General features: G+C 34.4%; 1 pseudogene; it reads right to left on the bottom strand.

The window, feature by feature from the left end:
* The window catches only part of LOC106027768 (thyroid hormone receptor-associated protein 3-like), a 286,224-nt pseudogene that overhangs the window by 172,796 nt on the left and 91,714 nt on the right, over window positions 1–21,714 (bottom strand).

The raw sequence follows: 21,714 nt of genomic DNA, 5'->3' as shown, positions 1-21,714 counted from the left end.
CTTTTCTTTAATCTTTTTATAAAATGAAAGCAACACCCACAATCAATTACAAACCCGGTTATAACTGGATGGTTCTTGGGGCTATATATATTGTTTGGTTATTTTTTTCTTTATCTTTTTAATCTTAAGCTTTGAATTGAAATATTCTCTGATGCTTGGGGGGAAACAACCTCTTGTGCTCGCCTTATGAGGAGGCTGTCCTGAGCAGTTGAATCATACGGCCTTTGTGTATATGTTCTTTTTGGACTGTACCCTATTCTTTCCCCCCAACCTTTGCTTCTTTGATTGCTGTGCTCCTCTCCTTACTTTGGTACATTTCTTTAGTTAAGTTGATTTTACTTGAATGATTCATGTTTAGGTGAAGCAAAAGCCATTAAAAGTTTTTTAAATCCTCCTGCAAAGAAAAAAAAAACAATAAATGAAAAAAGAGAAAGAGAGAAGAGAACAGCAGAACACAGATTCATGGACCATTAAAACTGGAGAATTAGTAGACCACCTATTTATTTGAAAAGTGTGGAAAATAATATCAAAGATATTAGTGGTTTTACAAAGCTTTCTAGAATTCCATTTTAATTTTTTACTTCAACACATTAGATTGCTGCCACGTGATTATGATTTAACGAAGAATGTATAATACCTTTGGTGTTTCATTTAGGAACTTCCCAAATTTCACGTAACTCAATTTTTGATAAATAGTTCCATTAAAAGTAGTTTCTGCTAATAACAGTGTGAGGGCAAGTGACAGAAAACAGAAGGCGGCATTTGGACACTAGAAATAATGATTTTTTAATATGAAAGTAATTCACAGTAATATAAAGGCGAATTTAAAAATGTTTTTTTAAGGAATAATAATTTTAAGAATGCCATCATGAAGAAGATAATCATTACAAGAGCCAAAACCACGTGATTCTTCCACAAGCCACAAGCAGAGAGATCAGTACCCGCCACTGTCAGGAATTCTTTACCAGAACATCTGAAATGCAAAACAGAAGGGATATAACTTCATTCTTGCATATGTTAAATCTTACTCTGAATGATCAGCATTTCTTTGATAAAGAATCCTATAGGTTAGCCAAACATTAATGGTTATCACTTCAATTTGTAGTAGGTAAGAGTCAGCGAAGTGTAATTAACATTTGCTAGATACTATCTAGACATCTAATCCCTAAAAAGTCCAGAGAGGAGATATAATGCACATTTAAAGAAGGAATGGGATTAGGTTTAAGAAAGTTGGCCAAGGTTATAGAGTTCGGTGGTTTTTCTAGCCTCTTCTGATTAATTTGTTTCCAAATCTGTAACACTGTTCTCTTCACCAGAAATATTTATGAATTTTTAAAAATTGTTTTTTAGTTAGAAATAGTGAGGGTTTATCCTATGACACCCACAGCCCTTGCTTACAAACTCGGAGCTCCTTGTCATTCTGATAATCCATCAAAAAAAAATCCATTCAGAAACCAGGTTATGAATGCTAAAAGTAGGACAACAGGGAAGGAATAAGAGCTTTGCTCAGATCACATTCTATTGGATCTTGTACTAAGACTGCTGAGCAGCAAAGGTTCTCAGCTACAGGGCATTACCAGCAGGCCGAGATATCCAATTCAAATCTTAGGTGGCTGGAGCAGAGCAAGATGAACTTGTCCTGCTGTGGATTTAAAAAGCTTTTGTACTCAAAATGCACATGGGAACCAGAATTATTTCCTGTCCCCATTCTTCCGCATCTTTTGGAACTTGACAGGACTAAAATCATCTGCAGCCTCTTTTCTTTGACGCCTATGGCAGATCCTCCTTCACTGGTCCCACTTTTCCTATCCACTTCCTCCTGGCCAGCAGGCTGGAAGTGAATTTTTCCTATAAATTTGCCACATCTGCATCAAAGCAAAGGCAGTTCTTTGGCTGAAGAGAACAGCTCCTCATGCAAGCTTTTATAGTCAATAATTCAATATAAATTTGTTTCGTTTCAAAGAATTATTTATACATTATGTGAATTACAATATGACTTCTCTTCTGTACTTTTGAGTTTGAAATGGGTTGTTCTGACAGGTAAGCAATAACATATAGTCTCTGCTTCCCTGTGAGCCCAACCTGTACACGATAACAGGAGCTACAGGAACAGCAACAGCATAAAGCCACAACTGGGGCGATTCCCCTCGCCTCAACATTGGAAGACAACAGGAAACAAAATGAAACATTCTTTCTCACATAAATGTATGTATGGTAATCAAATACTAGCAACAAACATGGACAAGGAAAGTGTCATTAAAATTTCAAAACAGGATCTTCTATCTTTATGAAAACTGTACCTATATTTTAATATCATTAGGCAGAATTGAGATTTCCTTCTCAGTCTGTTGAGATACATGTTCTTTCCTTAGAGGATGCATTTTATAAATATTTACACAAAGAGACACATTCAACTGTGCAGATTGTTATTTCATCAAGTCTTCCAATGCCCCAAGGTAAAGAGGGTTGCTAGGATCATAGTTGGATTACATTTACTCCTTATATGCTGTTGCTGTTATTGTAGCTTCTACTATTGCTTAGGACTCAGTAATGTTACGGACTATAAATTCTTGATTCATTATCAAAGCATCCCATTTAAAACAAAAATGTCCTCAAAGAAAAAAAAATTAAAGCAACCATCAAAACAATTTCAAAAGTATGACACAACCATTTGTCTGCATTAAACATAATGTTTATTGCAGAAGAACACAAGAGTTGTGTGGCGTATTCACATGCATTAGTGCAGACTAATTAACTTACAGATGGGATAAGTTAGGTGCAGAATGATTTGTTGATTGAAAGTTCTTATACCAGATATAAGCCCAAAAGCCTTTATCCATGGCATCAAAGAAGGGAGCAAATTTATCATGAAACTGAACACTGACTTACACTATCTAGTTGGAACAGCCGCTGATCCCTGTTTCACTGTGTCCTCTACAGAAGTTTTGCCCCCAAAATTCATTGTACTACCAAGCCTAAAACACAATGGAAATTAGGGCAGAGTAAATATTTTGAAATTTTAAAAAGTTTGTAATAAATTTAGTTCAATATTCCCATTTCTTTCTTTCTGAAAACACACCAAGTTTCAGATTCCTGGTCCTTGTCACAGCAAAATAACTAGGCTTGTTTTTCATGTCAGTGAAGTAGTCTAGGATTTGAAGTATTAGTTTTCAGGTTGCCAAGGAGAACACTGGATACATAGCTCAGATTGTAGCTCTTTCCTTCTGTCTCTTGAATTATAACCTCAAAGTTACTAAATTTGATAACAGTGATGTTCAATGATGTTCAAGGAAAGAGACAATATGGTAACTACTTTTATGTCAGGATTATCTTGTGGTGAAACACTATTCTGCGTAAATGGTTACATTTTGATCTGTGCTGATTTGCTGTTATGCCCTCTTTTATCTCAATCTCCACTCCATTATTTACTTTTTTATTTTTATCCTTTTAATTAAGGGAAAAATAAATAAAAATAGCAGGATATATTATAGTAACCCACTTTGACTTTCCATTATCTTGATTTAAAGCCCTGTATTACTCTCACCATCTTGTTTTTGACTGATGTCCCCCTATTCTGTTTTGCTGGATAGTACCAAGTTCAAAAGTTTAGGCAATAATGTTGATAACCATTGTTGATGACCTTGTACTCTGTTCTACATCATGTGCTATGTCTATCCTTGGTTTGGACTTACAGCTTTGTTTTGCCATATTTGACTTTATTATCTCCCCCCCAAGAGAGTAATGAGAACTGAGGAGTAATAAAATCCAAAATGTGTAAATTTTGTTATAAAAAAGAGAGGGAGGGAAAAAAAAAAAGAGCTCTAACGGATATAACAACAAGTGTGTTTAGGGATGTTAAATAGCTGACTATATTAATGTTTTTGGATCATTGAACACAGCTGTTTGCAGTCTCTCCGTTTGAATGTCTACTTTGTATTCTTTGATACTGTGATTTGAGCAACTATTTCCAAGATGATATTATGTAATCTATTAACAGGTGATTTCTTACTGTTATGTTTATTTTTTTTTTTGTAGTTCTGTATTATGTGTAACCTTACACTGCTTTGTCTTGTTTTGTGTTTTTCTCTTTTTCCTCTTAAATAAAAAAAAAAAAAAAAAAAAAAAAAAAAAAGTTTAGGCAACAGCTGTGAAGATAGTGAGATTCATTATGACGCCCATTCTCGATGACTTTTATCTACTTTTGAAGACCTACAATGTCTCCAATGTTTTGGTTTTGTCGGTTTTGTTCTTTACTGTTTTGTTCAATTTTATTATAACTGAGGATATAGGCAATTCTATTAGAAATAGCGGGAGGTATTATGGTAACCATTGTTGATCACCTTGCATTATGTTTTTACATTATCTATTATGTCAACCCTTTTGATTTGACCGACTCTGTTCTGTTATGTCACACGTCTTCTGCTATGTCTTCCAAAAAAGTAGTAAGAACCGTGGGAGCAATAAAACCCAAAATGTGTAATAGTCATTGTACAAAAGAGAGGAAAAGAAAGTGCTCTAAATGATATAACTGCATGTATATTTAAGTGTATAAGATAGAAATGATATCACTGAGTTTTATTGGATCATTGAAAGAACTGTTTGCAGTATCATTGTTGGAATGTCCACTTTACAAGCTTTAATTTTGTGACTTGAACAATTATTTCTAAGATGACAATATGTAATCCATTAACTAGTGATTTCCTACTGTTTATTTTTTCTGTAAATCTGTATAACTTGTACCCTTTCTCTGCTTTTTTTTCTCCTTAAATAAAATTAAAAAAAAAAAAAAGCACTATGGCAAAGGTGATGCCTGGATTGTTCAAGAGTAACAAGTGGCACTGTGAGGTTCACATAAGAGTTTCTCAACCTTGGACAAGTTCTAGTGGGATATGCAAAAAAGTCAGTGCTGCTGTTGAGTGTGCCATGTTTAGACTTCATGCTATTATGACTGTCTTCAAAGCTGCATATAGACATCTTTACATAATAATTTGTACAAACCTCAAATAAATCAGTGAAACATCTTTATTTATTGAGATTTACTTTCTGTTGAAAAAGCATAGTACTTTCCTAATGATAGCTACATTAGTAGTTGCCAAATTCAAAAGCGTAAGCAAAAGATTTTGTCAGGAGCTTATGGCAGTGATGGCAAACTCTTCAGAGCTTTCAAGGATAACCAACAGCCTTCATGCTGCTACAAGGTCACCACCACTGACTTACTGTAATTATGTATTATTTGGAGACATGTACTTCTTCTGTAGCAGAAAGGATCTGTGTTTTAAGAGACAAAGTATTTCTGCTTAATTGATGTTATAAGAGAAAATTTTCCGCTATTCTTATAGCTCACCTATGTGAGTGTAAAATTTAAATATATGGAAGACTAAAACCAGGTCATATTTTTTAAAAATGTAAGCAGATATATTGATGTATGAGTTTTTTACAAACTCAGAAAGAAAATGACAGAGTTCTGCTGACTTAAATATTGTCTGGTATTTTTAAATTGTCTTGTATTAGTACCTGTTAATATTACATGTTGGTGCAGGTCACTTTGGAAAGTTGGTACATGATTAACATATCTTAATCAATTTCAATTCTTTTCTCTTCTGATCCATCACACTTGGCTCCTATTCCATATCAGAAGTATTCTTCATGGTTTCCTGTTCTCTGCTTTATTTTAATTATTTGCTTATTAATTTATGTATTTTATGATATTCACAGAATAACAAACACATAACATTTAATTAATTGCATTTAACATGATAATTTCTAGTTCCATCCATTTTCCTACAAATGACTGTATTTCATGCTTCTTTATGGCTTAGTAGTATTCCATGGTATATATGTGTGTGTGTATATATACCACATTTTCTCTATTCATTAATGTGCTAATGGGTATGTCATTGCTTAGCAACTGTGAATTCCACATACAAACACAGTTTATGCATATATCTCTGTAGTATGCAGTCCATGATTCTCTCTGGAATACACCCCAGTTATATAGCTATATTTAATGGTATTTCAAATGATTTAGGAGTCCAGTGGAGATAAATCTAAAGAACATGTGTCCTTTGTTTTTCTTTTAAGGCAAAGGTGTAAGTGTATAAATCGGTTTTTTTTTCTAAACTAAATTTTCAATAGTAGAATTCAATTGAAGTGTTGGTCCTTCGTGCTAAAAAGTGGGCTTGGGGTTGCCTTTGGGCGATCATCTCTAAAAGTCTCAGCATCATTGGTTTAAACTTTTGAGGAATCTCCATAATGATTTCCATAAAGGTTGTAGTAGTTTAACTTCCCAGTAACAATATATGCAATTTCCTTCTCCTCTGCATCCTTGATTGTAGGTGTTCATGTTTGTTTCTGTGGTTTTTTTTGTATTGATCTACATTTGAATTTTGTGTCAACACTATTTTTTCCACTTCCACCTTCTAGTGTACTTTAAAGTCTGATATAATGATGCCTGCAGTGTTAATGCTTTGGCTCAGGACTGCTTTAGCTGTTCTCATTCTTTTTCTTTGAAATGAAATTCACATTGGCTTTTTCTAGTTTCTTGAAAAATATTAGTATTTTGTAGGGGGTACATTGAACATATAAACCTACTTTACAGCCATTTTAATAATTTTCACATATTCCAAAAAAAAAAGGATGTCTCTCTGTTGTATACTGTTCTCTTCAATTTCTTATTTTCAAGCACTGTAATTCTCACTACAGACAATTTTCACCTTTTTAAGTTGATTTCTATGCATTTAATTTTTCAAAGATTTTTTGAAGAATTGTTTTTCTGATTTCTTTTGCAGTGAGTTCATCATTGCTGTAGAAGAACACCACTTTATTTTCGAGTGTTGATTTTGTATCCAATGACTTTCCTGAACTTATTTATCAGTTCTAAAAGACATCTGGTGGAGCTTTTTGGACACTGCATGTGAAGAATCATCATCTGCAAAAAGCAAAGTTTCTACTTCATTTTCCTATTTATATTCTTTTTCTGTCTCTTAACTGATTTAAAGCTCTATACTGAATGGTAGCCATGAGAATATATACTATAGTCTCCTTTAAAACTGTTGGGGAAATTCTTTTAGCTGTAGGTGTGTCATATATGACTCTTGTCATTCTGAGATAAGGTACGTTCATACCCATTTGCAGTGGTTCTTAAGGTAAATGAATGAGTACTGGATTTTGTCAAAGGTTTTTACAGTGTGTATTTAAATTATCATATGATTTTTATTTTGGATTCTATTTGTATGAAACTTTATATTCACTGAGTTATGCATGTAGAACAGTTCTTGCATTCCTGGGACATATTCAACTTGACTTTGCTGGGTGATTTATCTAATATGCTGCTGAATTCTGTCAGTGAGGATCTATGTGAGTATTTTTACATCACATTCATGAAAGATTCTGGATGGTAGTTTCTTTCATTTTTGTGAAGTCATTGTCCGGTTTTTGTGTTAGGATAGTGCTTCTTTCATAGTATGAATTCAAGAGGAAATATTTTCCTTCTATTATACGGAAAATTAGAGAGGAGCATTGTTGTTAGTTCTTTGCTAAAAGTTTGATATTATTTAGCCACAAACCCATCTGGTCCTAGGCTTTTCCTAACTAGAATTGTTCAATACTACTTGAAGCTTAATCACTTGTTGATATGCTTAGATTTTACATATATTCTTGGCTCAACTTATGTACTTCATGTGTGTCTAGGAATATAACCATTTTTACAAATTCTCCATCTATTGGTACATAAATTTGGAAAAGAGCTTGTAATGATTCTCTGAATTTCAGTCATGTCAGATGTGATTTCAAATTTTTATTTTTAATTTCCTTAATTTGGACTTCTCACTCTTGGTAATTTTTACTAAAGATTTATCAATCTTATTTACCACTTTGAAGAAATAAATCTTTGGATTCCAGATTTTTTGTGCTTTTTAAGTTTCAATTCCATTAATTTCTTCTACAATCCTTAAAATTTGGTTTCTCCTACTGCATTGATATCTGGCCTATTTCTTCTATTCAAGAAATTTGTGATGGCATAGTTAGGTTTTTTATGGGTCCTTTTTCTATTTTCTAATGTAGGTACACACAACTATAAACACACCTTTTAAAACTTTCATAGATTCTCATACATACTATTTCCAAAATAATTTGCTATTAGGAACTTTTAAGTTTCCCTAGATTTGTTCAATGACCTAATGATCATTTAAGAGATTATTACTCTTTCTTATGCTTGTATTATTCTATTTCTACACATTTTGTCTCTGAGGCTTGTTTTGCTGTTGATTTCTTATTTTATTGCATAATGACCTTATGGAATGCTTGAAATTATTTCTGTTATGTAGTGATTTTTACTACTCTATGATCTAAAATGTGGTCTGTTTTGAGAATGTTATGGAGCATGTTAAAAAGAGGATGTATTCTATTAATGTTGGACAAGATACTATATAAAATGGTTAGATCCATTTGATGTGCAGTGCATTTTATTTCTGATGCTTTATTGTTGCTTTTTTTCTGGTTCACCTATTTTGATAGTAGTACTGAAATCTGCACCTGTGACATTTTATGTCTTATAGTGCCAGATTCTTGCTGTGTTCATATCTTTGATTGTTATTCTTCCTGGTATGTTGTTTCCATTACTAGTATTTTGTGCTTTCCTTTCTGACCCCTTTTGGTTTAACATGTACCTTGTCAGACATGCATGTAGTTATCCCTGCTTCTTTCAGAGGCCTAGCTCTTTAGAATTTCCTTTCTCATGCTTTCACTTTCACTCTAGGAAATCTTTGCAGGTGTATTTCTTGTATGTAACATCTGGATGGACAATGTGTTTAAATTCAACTTTACAATCCCCTCTTTAATTAAAGAATTATAATTGTTAACATTGAAAGTTACTATTGAAAGCAGTGTACACATTCCTGTCAATTTTCGTTTGTCTTGTGCTTGATTCTTTCTAATATTTTATTCTTTGATCATTATTTTCCTTGAGCTTTCTTCTTCCCTTTTGTTGTCTTCTGGGTTTGCATTTAGGATTCCCTTGACTATTTCTTTTTTTTTGAACCCGGGATCAAACTCATGACTTTGCGCTTGCTAGGCAGGTGCTTAAACTGCTGTGCTAAATCCCACGCCCTCTCCCTTGACTATTTCCAGAAACACTACTTTGGTGGATAAGAATTTTGTCTAACTTATGTTTATCATGGAAAGTCTATTTTTCATTTGATTTTGCAGTTAGGTTTGCATCTTGTTAGCAATTAGTTTATTTCAGGTTTTGCAAAATTTCATTCAATTTCCTCCTGGACCTTAAAATCTCTTGTAAGAAATCTGCTGTTATTCTGATAGGTTTGACCTTAAAAGTAATTTGGCACTTTTCTTAACAAACGTATTCTTGTTTCTTTATTCTGAACTTCTGACATTTTGACTATGGTATGTTGTGTTGATGTTCTTTTCTATTTGTCTCTATATGTGGTTCTCAGTGCCTCCCTTACCTACATATTTCTCTCATCTGAAATTTGAGGTAATTTTCTGCTGTAATATCATTGAACAGATATTTTTAATGCTTTATCCTTTACTTCAGCACCTTCTCTTAGGCCAGTAGACTTTAAGTTCATTCTTTTAAATTTATGCAGGAATTATTGCATAATTAGATTAGTGTTATTTATTCCTTTTCTTTTCTACTCTTCCTGTGTGTTCTAGCATTCCTATTCTATTTTTGCCACCAGATATTTTATCTTCTGATTCACCTTGTTTATTGCCTGAGCTTCAATAAATTTTTTAAATTTATTTTAATAAAATTTTCAGTTTCAGAGTTTCTACTTGGTTCTTGTCTTAGTTACTTTATGCTCATTGCTGAGACAAAATACCTGAAACCCAAAGTGGGAAAGGAAAGGTTTATTTCTTACAGTTTTTGGGGGTTTCAGTCCACATTCAGTTGGCTCCAAGGCAGGCAGGCATGGCTGAGCTACAGTTGGTGGCGGTTGCAAACAGCAAACTCCAACCAGCAAAGAGAAAGACACACCTTCTTCCTGCCATTATATCACATCCTGGCTCCACCCCTTTGTGGGTGGAGCACTGACACCATCGATCCAAGCACTATACAATGAACAAATAACAAATGCACAATTCCAACTCAGGAGGCCTGGGGGACACAGACATAAACCACGACTTTCCACTCCTGGTCCCCAGGACTCAAGTACATCCTTTATATAAGACATTTAGTCCACCTCCAAGAGTTGCCAAAGTCCTAAGTTTCAGCATTGCTGAACAGTCCAAGTCCCAAGTCTCCTCCAAGATCTACGGCAAACTTAACTGTAACCCCCTGTACAAATGAAACAAGGTTAAACATTTCTGAAATGCAAAGGCACAAGATAAGCATTACCATTCCAAAAGTTACAAACAGGGGAATATAAAGCATTAGAAACATAGCAAGTCCAACACCCAGCAGGGCAAACATTAAGTCCTAGAGTTCCACACTCAGCATCTAAAGCAATATGGTTGCTAGCTCCAATAGGCTTGGGTGATTGCACTCCCATGGCACTTCCAGGGATTTTAGCTCCTTCACCTTTTCTCTTAAATCCTCTCTACTCGCTGTTTGCAGCTTTCCTTGGATCACCCACGTTCCTGGCTTTTGCAATCTTCTGGGGTCTCCACTGCACTTTTGGCTTCACCTTTACATCTTCACAAATTGCCCTCTCAGGGGCACACTGCTTGGCCAGCCAGGCCCTTTGCAATCGAGGTGGAAGCCGTCTTACCCTCAGAATTTGTGCATTTTCCTTGCACCTAAAATCAGCACCTTGTGGATGACACCAAGGATTTCTGCTAGCTGAAGCAGTAGCCAGGCTTTTTTCCCTCTTGGCTGTAGGGATCAGTTGCCTGGATCACAGGGCTCTGTTTACCTGATTGTGAGAAAAAGCTTTATATTGCTGCAATTCTGGAACCTCACGTGGCCGCTGTCACCATTCCGGAACATGACACTCGGCAGCTTTTCCCTCTGAGCAAATTTTTTCTATCTTTGCTGTGAGGCTGCACAGGGTGGGGACCCACTTCCTGGGATGCCCCGGGGCCATCTTTCTTCTCTCTGTTTCTGCTCAGGAATCAAAATCTCAACTCTGTCTTTACAATCCACAGCCTTCCTGGAATTTTCCTTCTGGCCAAACTCACAGCATTGTGAATTATCCTGCTGGACTCTTTACTCTTGATTTGAAACATAAAGCTCACTAAAAGCCGCCAACAATAGCCATGCCACAGCCTCAATATTTGATTGCTTTTTAATTTCTTTTTCAAGATTAATCAGTCCATTGCCCTTTGTCTCAGTCTCAGGCAAAGTCTCTGGGCAGGAGCAAAATGCAGACAAACTTTCTGCCAAGCCATAACACATCATGTGGAGTCCAATGACCAATGCAGTCCTTCTTCCCAGCAGAAACCTCCCAAGCCTGTTCTTTACCATCCGGCTTTCTATCAGCCTTCTGGTCTCCTGAGCTCTGACCAGAATCTCCTCTACAGAACATCCTAAGCTGCTCTAGCTCTATGTACCCAGGTGACATGTCCAAACCTTTCCAAACTCTGCCCCACAAGACATTTCCAAAGCATCTTGAAAAACATGGCCAAGTATAGTCACAGAAAATGACCCCACTCCTCAGTACCAAATTCTGTCTTAGTTACTTTTTAGTCATCACTGAGACAAAATATCTGAAGCCCAAAGTGGGAAAGGAAAGGTTTATTTCTTACAGTTTTTGGAGGTTTCAGTCCACACTCATTAGGCTCCAAGGCAGGCAGGCATGGCTGGGCTACAGCTCATGGTGCCTGCAAACAGCAAACTCGAACCAGCAAAGAGAAAGACAGACCTTCTTCCTGCCATTACATCACATCCTGGCTCCAACCCTTTGTGGGTGGAGCACTGACACCATCAATTCAAGCACTAGACAATGAACAAATAACAAATGCAAAATTCAAATTCATGAGGCCTGGGGGACACAAACATAAACCACGAAAGTTCTTCAGAACTTCTCTCTCATTACTAAAATAGTCATTAAGACCCTGCACTATAATCTTTAATTAATTTAATTGTATTTCATATTTACTTAGATTTCATTGATCAATTTACTTTTAATTTATTCATCTGCTTATCTTTTTTGATCTTTTTAGACATTTTAATCATTAGGGTTTTTTTTTAATTCTATACCTGGAATTTCAGATACTTCCTCATCTATGAAGCTATCTTTTGTAGAGTTGTGTATTTATGCAAAGATCTAGTTACCTTGTTTTCTCATTTTAGTTTGGTCCCTGTATTGTGCAGGAGTTGTAAATGGTTAGTTACCCCTGAATTATGCATGAATTACAAGTATGACCCCTCAGGAAGGTTTCTACCCATGCTTTTCTGAATACTCCTAACACTATTAGACAGAGTCTGAACATTTTTGGAATTGCCAAAAATACAATGAAGATGGAGACTTCTCACTGAAAAGTGCACTCTTTAGTGATCCAAAGAGATCTAATGTGTTGCTGACAGCATACTGGTGCCCAGGTACCTGACCCTCTTGTGTATCTAACAGCTCCCATGTGTGATTGTTGGTGGTGTTGTCAAAGTTGCCACCCCTTCTCCATGAAGTGGCACTGAGGAGCTACCAGGCCACAGTGGAGATGTGGGTTATTGTGTACTTACCATGGCCCAATCCTAGAACAGACTCATAGAAAGTCACCCTGGCCAGTAAAATTTTAACTTTCCTGAAGTTTTAAAAGAATCTTTTTCAAAATATGATGCAATCAAATGGACCCCCGATATTACAAACCACTACCTTGTCTTATAAATTAGCTTTTAAAAAGGAGAGGAGCAAATCCAACAAAAATCACTTTTGCTGTATCTAACAATCACAATTTCTCTAATGTTTGGATGAAGACAAGTGGATAATCTGGCATTTTTAAGAATGAAACCCACTCATAAATTTTTTTAGCTTCATATTTATGAAGTTATCATAATATGTCACAAGAACTGTCCTTTAAAAAGCTAATCAATAAGGAGATGTTAAATAAGCTATAGTAATTACATTTGGTGCAAGACAAGGTTGCATGTGAGTACAGAGGAAAGCGGACATTCCGTTATTAGACTTTACTTTGACATATGACTTCCTAAAATTTATTTAAATGCCTTTGTACAGTATCTTCAAAGCAAGATTTACATGATGGCTGAAATTGTAGGAAGATATAACGGAAAAATCTCCCTCTCAAAGATGCGCAATTCCTACTCACCAGCATTAACCAAAAATAGTTGCTCATGAGAAATGTTAGGATAGGCAGCATCACACTCTGACCTACAGTCATCCCTAATGTGACAGAATCAACTGAACAAGCTGCCATCAAAAGTGTTAGCATCATAATGAAGAAAGCCTCCACTGCTGGTTTCAATCCTTTGAAAGAAAAGAAGGGATTAGTCTAGTTGTCTGCCTTTTATATTTGTGATGGTTTAGTGTGAAAATAGCATTACAATATTGTGAGAAATATCACAATAATATCGGAATGCAAAAAGTAACCAACTATCCAGGTACCCTAGCTCATCAATTTTATTATCTCCTGCAAGGAAATGTAAAAACTTATCACAGTTTTATTTCAAACTTACTCCAAAGGCACTTCTGCATATAGCACCAATGACTGAGTGCATGTACTTGTGAGCAACTGCTGATTCCTGAGATGAAGTGTTAGAGCCCACACAACCAGTCAGAATTCTACTGTCCTTTCTCATAGGAAACTCATCAATTACACATTCACTTAGGCAGACATTTCCACAGTAATTATTGTTTGCTGTAACTGCTTGAGTGTAAAACTGGGATCAGATTTAAATGACCTCAGAGTAGTTGTAAATCTCCACAAAAGGATAACAAGGCACCCCACCACTTTTCAATAGAGAATGGGAAGTTTAAGCTTCACAAACTACTTTGTAAACAATAATGACTTCTTGTTACAGGTTCAACAGTCTGAAGATTGAGAACAGCTACAGTAACACCACTCAGTACTCAAAATATCTGCATGATATTCCTAACTTTTATGACATATTTCTTATTAATAAAATGAAAGACTTCAGTTTTGTTAGTGGTTATATTATTTATTATGTTATAAAATAAGTATTTTTAGTGTGTTTGCATGCATGTGTGTGTGCAATGAGTCAGTGAACCATAAATATACTACACAAATGAATCTTTCTCCAACCATGAAATATGTATTTCCACTGATAAATAAATTCCAAAGTCATCTTCTTTCTCTCATTGGATGGTGAGAGGGAGAATACATATCTTTATAGAAAATTTTAATCTCTCTTTCTCTTTTTATTTATATATATGTATGTACATAAATTTATAACTGAGTATGTGTAACATGATAGATGATAGAAAGATAGATACATAGATGATTGATAAAGGTTTAGAGATAGAGACATCTTGAGACTATACACATAAGTGAAATAAATCAGACTTGCATGTGTAAATATGGTATAGTCTCCCTAGTATAAAAAACTGAAAGAGTAAATAAGATCCAAAATGCACAATGAGTTTTGTGAAAATGAAAGATAGAACGCACATGAAAGGAAAAAATAACTGGGTTAGGGGAAAGGAGAAAAGAAAGAAGAGAAAAGATTATACGTGTGTGTGTGTGTGTGTGTGTGTGTGTGTGTACAAGATAGATAAGTAGGCTACTAATCTCATTTCATAAAAAAAAGTTTGTGCTTTCATTGATTGTATATTTTTATGTCCAAATTTTATCTGAACAACTACTCAAAAGATAACAATAGGCTATATGTTAACAATATGTTATATATATGCGATATAATGTTAATATCCTATTACTAGGTTTTTAAATTTTGTATCATTGTTTTAATTTTTGTTGTTGTTTTATTTTTAAAATAAAAAAATTCTTAAGTTCCCATGAAAATATTATTTTAATTTTGTTATATATGTTGGAAGACATAGAAACACTACAAATAGTTATGCAATAAATGAGTTTTGTGAAAATGAAAGATAAAGAAAGCACTCGAAAGGGAAAAAAACTGGGTTAGGAAAAAGGAGAAAAGAAATAAGGGAAAAGATTATATGCGTGTGTGTGTGTGTGTCTGTGTGTGTGTGTGTGTGTCTGTGTGTACAAAATAGATAATTAGGCTACTATCTTTGTTACTTCATGAAAAAATAGTTTGTGCTTTCATTGATTGTTTGATTATTTTTATGTCTAAATCTTACCTGAACAACTACTCTGAAAATAACAATATGCTATATATTAACAATATGCTGTATATATATGCAATATAGTGTTAATATCCTGCTACTTCGTTTTGAAGTATCATTGTTTTAATTTTGTTGTTTTATTTTTAAAATAAAAAATTATTAACTCCTATTTAAATTTAATTTTTATTTAGTTATATATGATGGAAGACATAGAAAAAATACAAATAATTATGAAATAAATGTCACAATATTTTCAAGATAGACTAAAAAATTTTACAAATAATTTCCATATTTGAGTATGATACACAATAAATGTATACCTTAATAAAGAATATTTTGATAAGTAATTTCAAACTTTCAGTTGGAAAAAATCTTGGGAAAAAGATCCACACTGCATAGGTATTTTAGAGTGTGCATGCTTATAGTTAAAGTGTACCCTTGTTGTGGGCATGGTCTGCAGTTTTGAGAATCATAACTCTACTGACAAAGGGAAATTGGCTTCACCTCAGGATCAAGACTAATGACACAGCCTTTTTGTCTTGTTACTTACCTATAATGAAGTATAGTATGCAAGTGTAGATAAAACTTTGCAACAACATCCAGGGAAGCAAATTACTTCGTTTTCTAAGGAAATAAGATGGCACTCCATAGTATCTACTCACATACTCATGCCTATGGATGACAAACACATATTACACATCCTTGACAAGTTAATAAGGTATAAACTAGTAGACAAGATTCTTTCTCTATGGATTTCTGCTGCTGCATTTATAGTATGTGAGCATCCCACATCCTCCAAACTCCACTCAACTCTTCACGCTCCCAAATGCCAGCATCTCTGACACATGAGGCTCTCACTGTGACATTTCTCATTACAGATTCCTCTTGTCATCCACACTGTCCTCATAGATTACACTTCTTCCCCTGATGCTGCTTTTCTGTAAAGAACAGAACTTTAAGCGTTAATCTGAATGGGGGTCAGGGCTCTTTTTGCCTTCTGATTATGAAGGTGCATTATTATTCTTGAAGAGCCCCAATGCAGCTAAGTTGTTTCTAAGGATACTCATATTTAAATAAAAGACTTCCTCTTTTAGTGATTACACCTGTAATCTACAGAGTTCCATCAGCCAACAAGTCCTAAACTTTCCTCTTCCTGACATCTTTCCCTCATAATTCTAAATTCTTCCATTATGACCTTCATTCATTCCCTTTTTGATGTTTCCTATTTTTGGCAAGTAAGTATGGGCAAATCTCCTCCATCTCTGAAAAACACAAGAAACAAAATCATCTTTCCTTTTGCTATAAAGCTTAGTTCTTGTCTCTTCTCCAAACACCTAGGGTTGAACTTGCTCAAATTCTTTGTCACCTTTAACTTCCAACTGCAGTTTGGTGTTAGACCCACCATTTAATCTCATCCATTCCTCAAAACTAACCAAAGACTACTTAGGCCTTTTATCACTGCTTCCTCCACATCATTGGCATGGCATTTACTGAATAAAATTTAAACTCGCAACTCTGTAACTTGGTATCTGGCACCAGAACTGCTCAATTTTTCCCATGTCCTTGGCTACATAATCTCAATAAGTGTTGATGGTCTCCATAGAAATTTAAAATTTCATGTTATAAATGGACAATATTTATAATTTATAATTGAGAACAAGTAAATAAGAAAAATTTAGAAAACATTAACATTCCTCAGAATGACATTATTAGACACATTTTGGATGCAGTCAATTTTCCCAAGATCCTCAGATGGCCATTCCCAAAATACATCCCTACTCATATCAAGAGCTTCTTCTCTCCAAAAAAGATCTGTACTGCAGACCAATATCTAACACAATGGGAGACTGTCAACCTATAAAACATTCATGCCCTGCCGGATAGTCTTATTAAAATGTGTCTGCACATCAAAAGAAATCTCCAGCATAATGAAAAGAAAACCCACACACTGGGAAAGAATCTTAGTGAACTGTCCATCAGATAAAGGATTTCTGTATAAAACATATAAAGAATTTTTAAAAATCAGACCCCCAAAATTCAAAGATCCAATCGAAAAATGGGCATCTTTGCTGAATACAGAATTCTCAGATGAAGAAATACAAATGGCAAATAAATACATGAAAAAATGTTCATCATCATTAGTCATTAGACAAATGCAAATTAAAACCACACTGAGATTTCAACTAACTTCTGAAAGAATGGCCAGGATCAAGAAAATCACCAACAACAAATGCTGGAGAGGCTGTGGGGAAAAAGGAACTCTCCTGTATTGTTGGTGGGAGTGTAGAGTGGTGTAGCCTTTGTGAATATTAGTCTGGGGATTTCTGAGAAAGGTGGGATTGGAAGTCCCTTTTGTTTTAGCTATTCCACTTCTAGGCATATTCCCAGAAGAACTGAAAGCATTGTACCACAATGATATATGTGAATCCATGTTTATAGCAGCATAATTTGTAATAGCCAGATCTTGGAAACAACCTGAGTGTCCATCAACTGAGGAATGGATAAAAAAGTTTTGGTATTTTTATACAATGGAGTACTACTCAGCCATAAAGAAGGATCACGTTGAGATATTTATAAATAAATGGGCGCAGCTTGAGACCATACTCACAAGTGAAATAATTCAAACTCACATATATAAATACTGAATAGTTTCCCTAGTTTAAGAAATGAGAATACCTAAAAGTATGTGGTAATCATGATTCCCCATTATATTGCTTAAAGCCTTATCATGTTTTCACTCATTAATTGGAATGGTTTTATTCTGGGTTGTTTGATTTTATTGTCTGTGATAGTATGAAGAGCAATTTTGAAGAGGAGAAGACATCATAATACCTAGCACTGATTTAATATCATCTTGTTTTGAAGTCTCATCAAGCTGTTGTTCTTCTGTCTCCATTGCTTTTATCATCTTGTATCTTATTGGATTCTATCATATGTGATAGTATAAACAAAATTTTTTATTGGCAAAGAAATAATATAGAAACCATTGTTCATTTTCTTTTAGCTGGTTCTAAATACCCTGTAATACTTTCATTCTCCTGAATGATTTCACACTGTCTTGATATATTTGATACTATAGTATATGAAGTTATACTCAAGTATTTTAAGGAAAGAGACACTATGGTAACTACTATTATGTCAGGTTATCTGGTGGTAAAACACTATGTTGCTTAAATTGTTCTGTTCTGATCTGTGTTGTTATGTCCTCTTTTATCTCAGTCTCCCCTTTTTTAAAATTATTTTTAATTAAGGGAAAAAAATTAAAAATCGCAGGATATATTATAGTAACTATTTTGTTTTCCTATTAACCTGATTTGAACCTCTGTATTGCTCTCATGATCTTGTATTGACTGACTTTACTTTATTCTGTTTTGTTTGATAGTATCAAGTTTGAGGGTATAGGCAACTACTTTGAAGGCAATAAGATTCACTATGGTGCCCATTCTGGCTTGACTATTATCTTTTTTTGAAACCCTGTAGGGTCTGCAATGTTTAGGTTTTATTGTTTTTGTTCTGTACTGTTTTGTTTAATTTTATTATACCTGATGATATAGGCAACTCTTTTTAAGGTAGCAAGAGGCATTGTTGTAACCATTGTTGATCACCTGGTATTCTATTTTCACATCATGTACTATGTTCATCCTTTTGTTTTGACTGACTCTATTTTATTTTGTCACATTTGGTTTTATTCTCTTCAAAAAAAAGTAATAAGAACTGTGGAAGTAATAAAACCAAAATATGTAATAGAAATTGTAAAAAGGAGAGGAAAAGAAAGTGTTCTAAAGGATATAACTGCATGTACATTTAAGTGTGTAATATAGAAAACCACACTACTAAGTTTTTGTTGGATCATTGACTACAACTCTTTGCAGTCTCACTGTTTGAATGTCCACTCTGTATGTTTTAATTTTGGAACTTGAAGAAGTATTTCTAAGATGACAATATGTAATCTCTTAATTAGTGATTTCTTACTTTTTATTTTTTTGAAATTCTGTATTACTTCTGCCCTTTACTGTTTTGTTTTGTTTTGTTTCTCTTTAAATAAAAAAATTTAAAAAAATAAAATGGTGTTCTTGTTTATTTGATTTTTCATGTCAATTAGCATTTGTTTTATACAGTTGGGTACTCCTGTATTTCGTGCATATATATTTACAATTATTGGTTCTTCATCTTGAATTTTTTCACTAATAAGTATGTAGTGACCTTCTTTACCTCTTTTAATCATTTTAGGTTTGAAGTTCACATTGTCTGCATACAGAATAGTTACTCCTTTTTTCTGGGTTCCTGTTGCATGGAACACTGTTTTCCATCCTTTGTCTTTTAGTCTATGAGTTGCCTTTTGGGTTAGATGTGTTTCTTGTATACAGCATATTGTGGAATTCTGTTTCTTGATCCATTCTGTTAATCTATTTCTTTAAATAGGTGAATTATGGCCATTTACATTAATGGTTATAATGGATATGTAGTGGCTCGACTTTGTCATGTTATGTTTCTGTTGTTGGGTTTCTGATTTTCTCCCTTTGCTTAACTGCTTGCCTTACCTGGTGATTTCCACCTGTTGTTGTTCTGAAAATTGTGATGATTTTTATCTCTATCTAGTATTTTTTTTTGGTATTCTTTGTATGGTTGGTTTGATTGACATGAATTTCCAGTTGTTCTTGGCATGGAATTATTTTGTTTCTCCATTAAATTTGAAAGAATGTTTTTCAGGGTACAATAATCTGGGTTGATAGTTGTTTTCTATCAGGGCTTGAAATCATACACTCCAGGCTCATCTTAACTTGAGTACTTTTGCTGAAAAATCTGCCATGATTCTAATGGACTTTGCTTGATAGGTGAGTTGTGTCTTTTCTCTAACAGCTTTTAATATTCTCTTTTAATGTTGTATGTCTGACATCTTAATATTATATTTCTGGGTATAGATTTATGTTAGTTGTGACTCTTTGGCATTCTTTCTGACTCATTTATCTACATATAAGTTTTTTCCCCATGTTTGGGAAATTTTGTGCTCTTACTTCTGTATATAGTTTATTGATGTCATTTGCACTGACTCCTGTATCTTCATTGATGTCTATTAGTTTTATATTGTTTCTCTTGGCATCATGTTGAAGTTGCTAATTTGTTATTTCATGCTGCTTTGTTATATTTTTAAAAGTTCTATCCTTTCATGAGTGCTAGCTATGACCATGAACTCAAGGCCCAAAACTGTATCCTCAGCTTCATTTAAATGATTTTGCTAGCTTTTAATACCTTTTTTCTCTTTGGAATCTCTTTGAAATTGTTTCTTGGATTATGCTTGTTTTCTATATAGTTCATTCAAGGTTTCAGGGATTCTTTGTGTTAATAATAATTAAGGTCCCAGACATACAACATAAAAACAGAATGCTAACGGCTCCTGTACTTTTAAAATCTATTTTTTCTCTAGCTATGATAAGCAACTCCTTTACTAATGTTGTATTTTCTATCTCTACATGAGAGATTACTTCTAATTTGATTTCCTCTATAGCTTTATGGATTTGCATCTTTGTTTAACTTGCTATCTTTTCAGGGATTTCTGGTGTATGACTTCTAAAGACTTCTTTTTCAATGTCTCCTGTACTTACTCCTGATGGGCTAGATGTTTGACATTGCATTTTACTTTCATGTTTTGTCATTTTCACCTTTTGGACTAATATTTGTTCTTTGAATCCTACTAGTCTCAACTGTGGGTAGTGTGTGTCTTAGGACCCTAATGTGTGATTGATATTTGTCTGATTGCTGGGTACTATAATGAAGTGGAGGCCCAGTTACCTAAATTTCTGCTGCAGGGCCTTTTGGGTGAGTCCTATATTCTTCCTGGGCTGACTAGCCTAGGAGTATTGATATACATCAAAACTTAGTTCCTGCTGTTACTATGTCTTCAGGTGTTCCAGGTCAGCAGATCTTCCTGTCTATAGTATTTGTCTTGGCTGAAACTCTACTGTGTCACTGGTTGTCTCATAAGCCCTTTTACCATGAATGGGGCTGTTTCTGTGTACTGACATTGTTATTTTAAAAACTTTCAAACTGTTACACAGGAGTTTGGAAATATTTGTAGATGCAAGAGAAACCTCAAAATTTTCTAAGCTACACTTGATGAGAGCTTCTTGTCACAGGTGCGAAGGCTGGAATAATCATGCAAATTTGGATTATACAGGCCTGGCTTGGGAAGCAGATATTTGAATTAGAGCCCATGTGTATTACGCTATGAAGAAAATTTCAATTCATTGTGCTCATGTGCTGAGAGTTTCCAGAAAATCAACATTATTGGTAGTGCAAAGGTTAATCTTACTCAGAAAGTTTCACCATAGTTCAATGTTCAAAGTGTGGCATTGGGACTTCTAGGAAGATGGAGAAGGAGGCAGCAGATAAAATAGTCTCTCTGAAAGATACCATCTAGAGATGGGAATATACCATTGTGAGGAAAACAAAAAAGAAGGAAGTAGGTACCTTGGACCCAGAAAGAGATTGAAGTCTGAATTGAAGCCCACAGAGAGAGAGAGAGAGAGCAAAAAGAAAA

The sequence above is a fragment of the Cavia porcellus genome, unplaced genomic scaffold (assembly GCF_034190915.1).
Source record: "Cavia porcellus strain 051 isolate PalLab524CR breed Dunkin Hartley unplaced genomic scaffold, mCavPor4.1 scaffold_4, whole genome shotgun sequence".
Classification (NCBI taxonomy): domain Eukaryota; kingdom Metazoa; phylum Chordata; class Mammalia; order Rodentia; family Caviidae; genus Cavia; species Cavia porcellus.
This window is presented reverse-complemented; position numbering and strand designations above follow the sequence as displayed.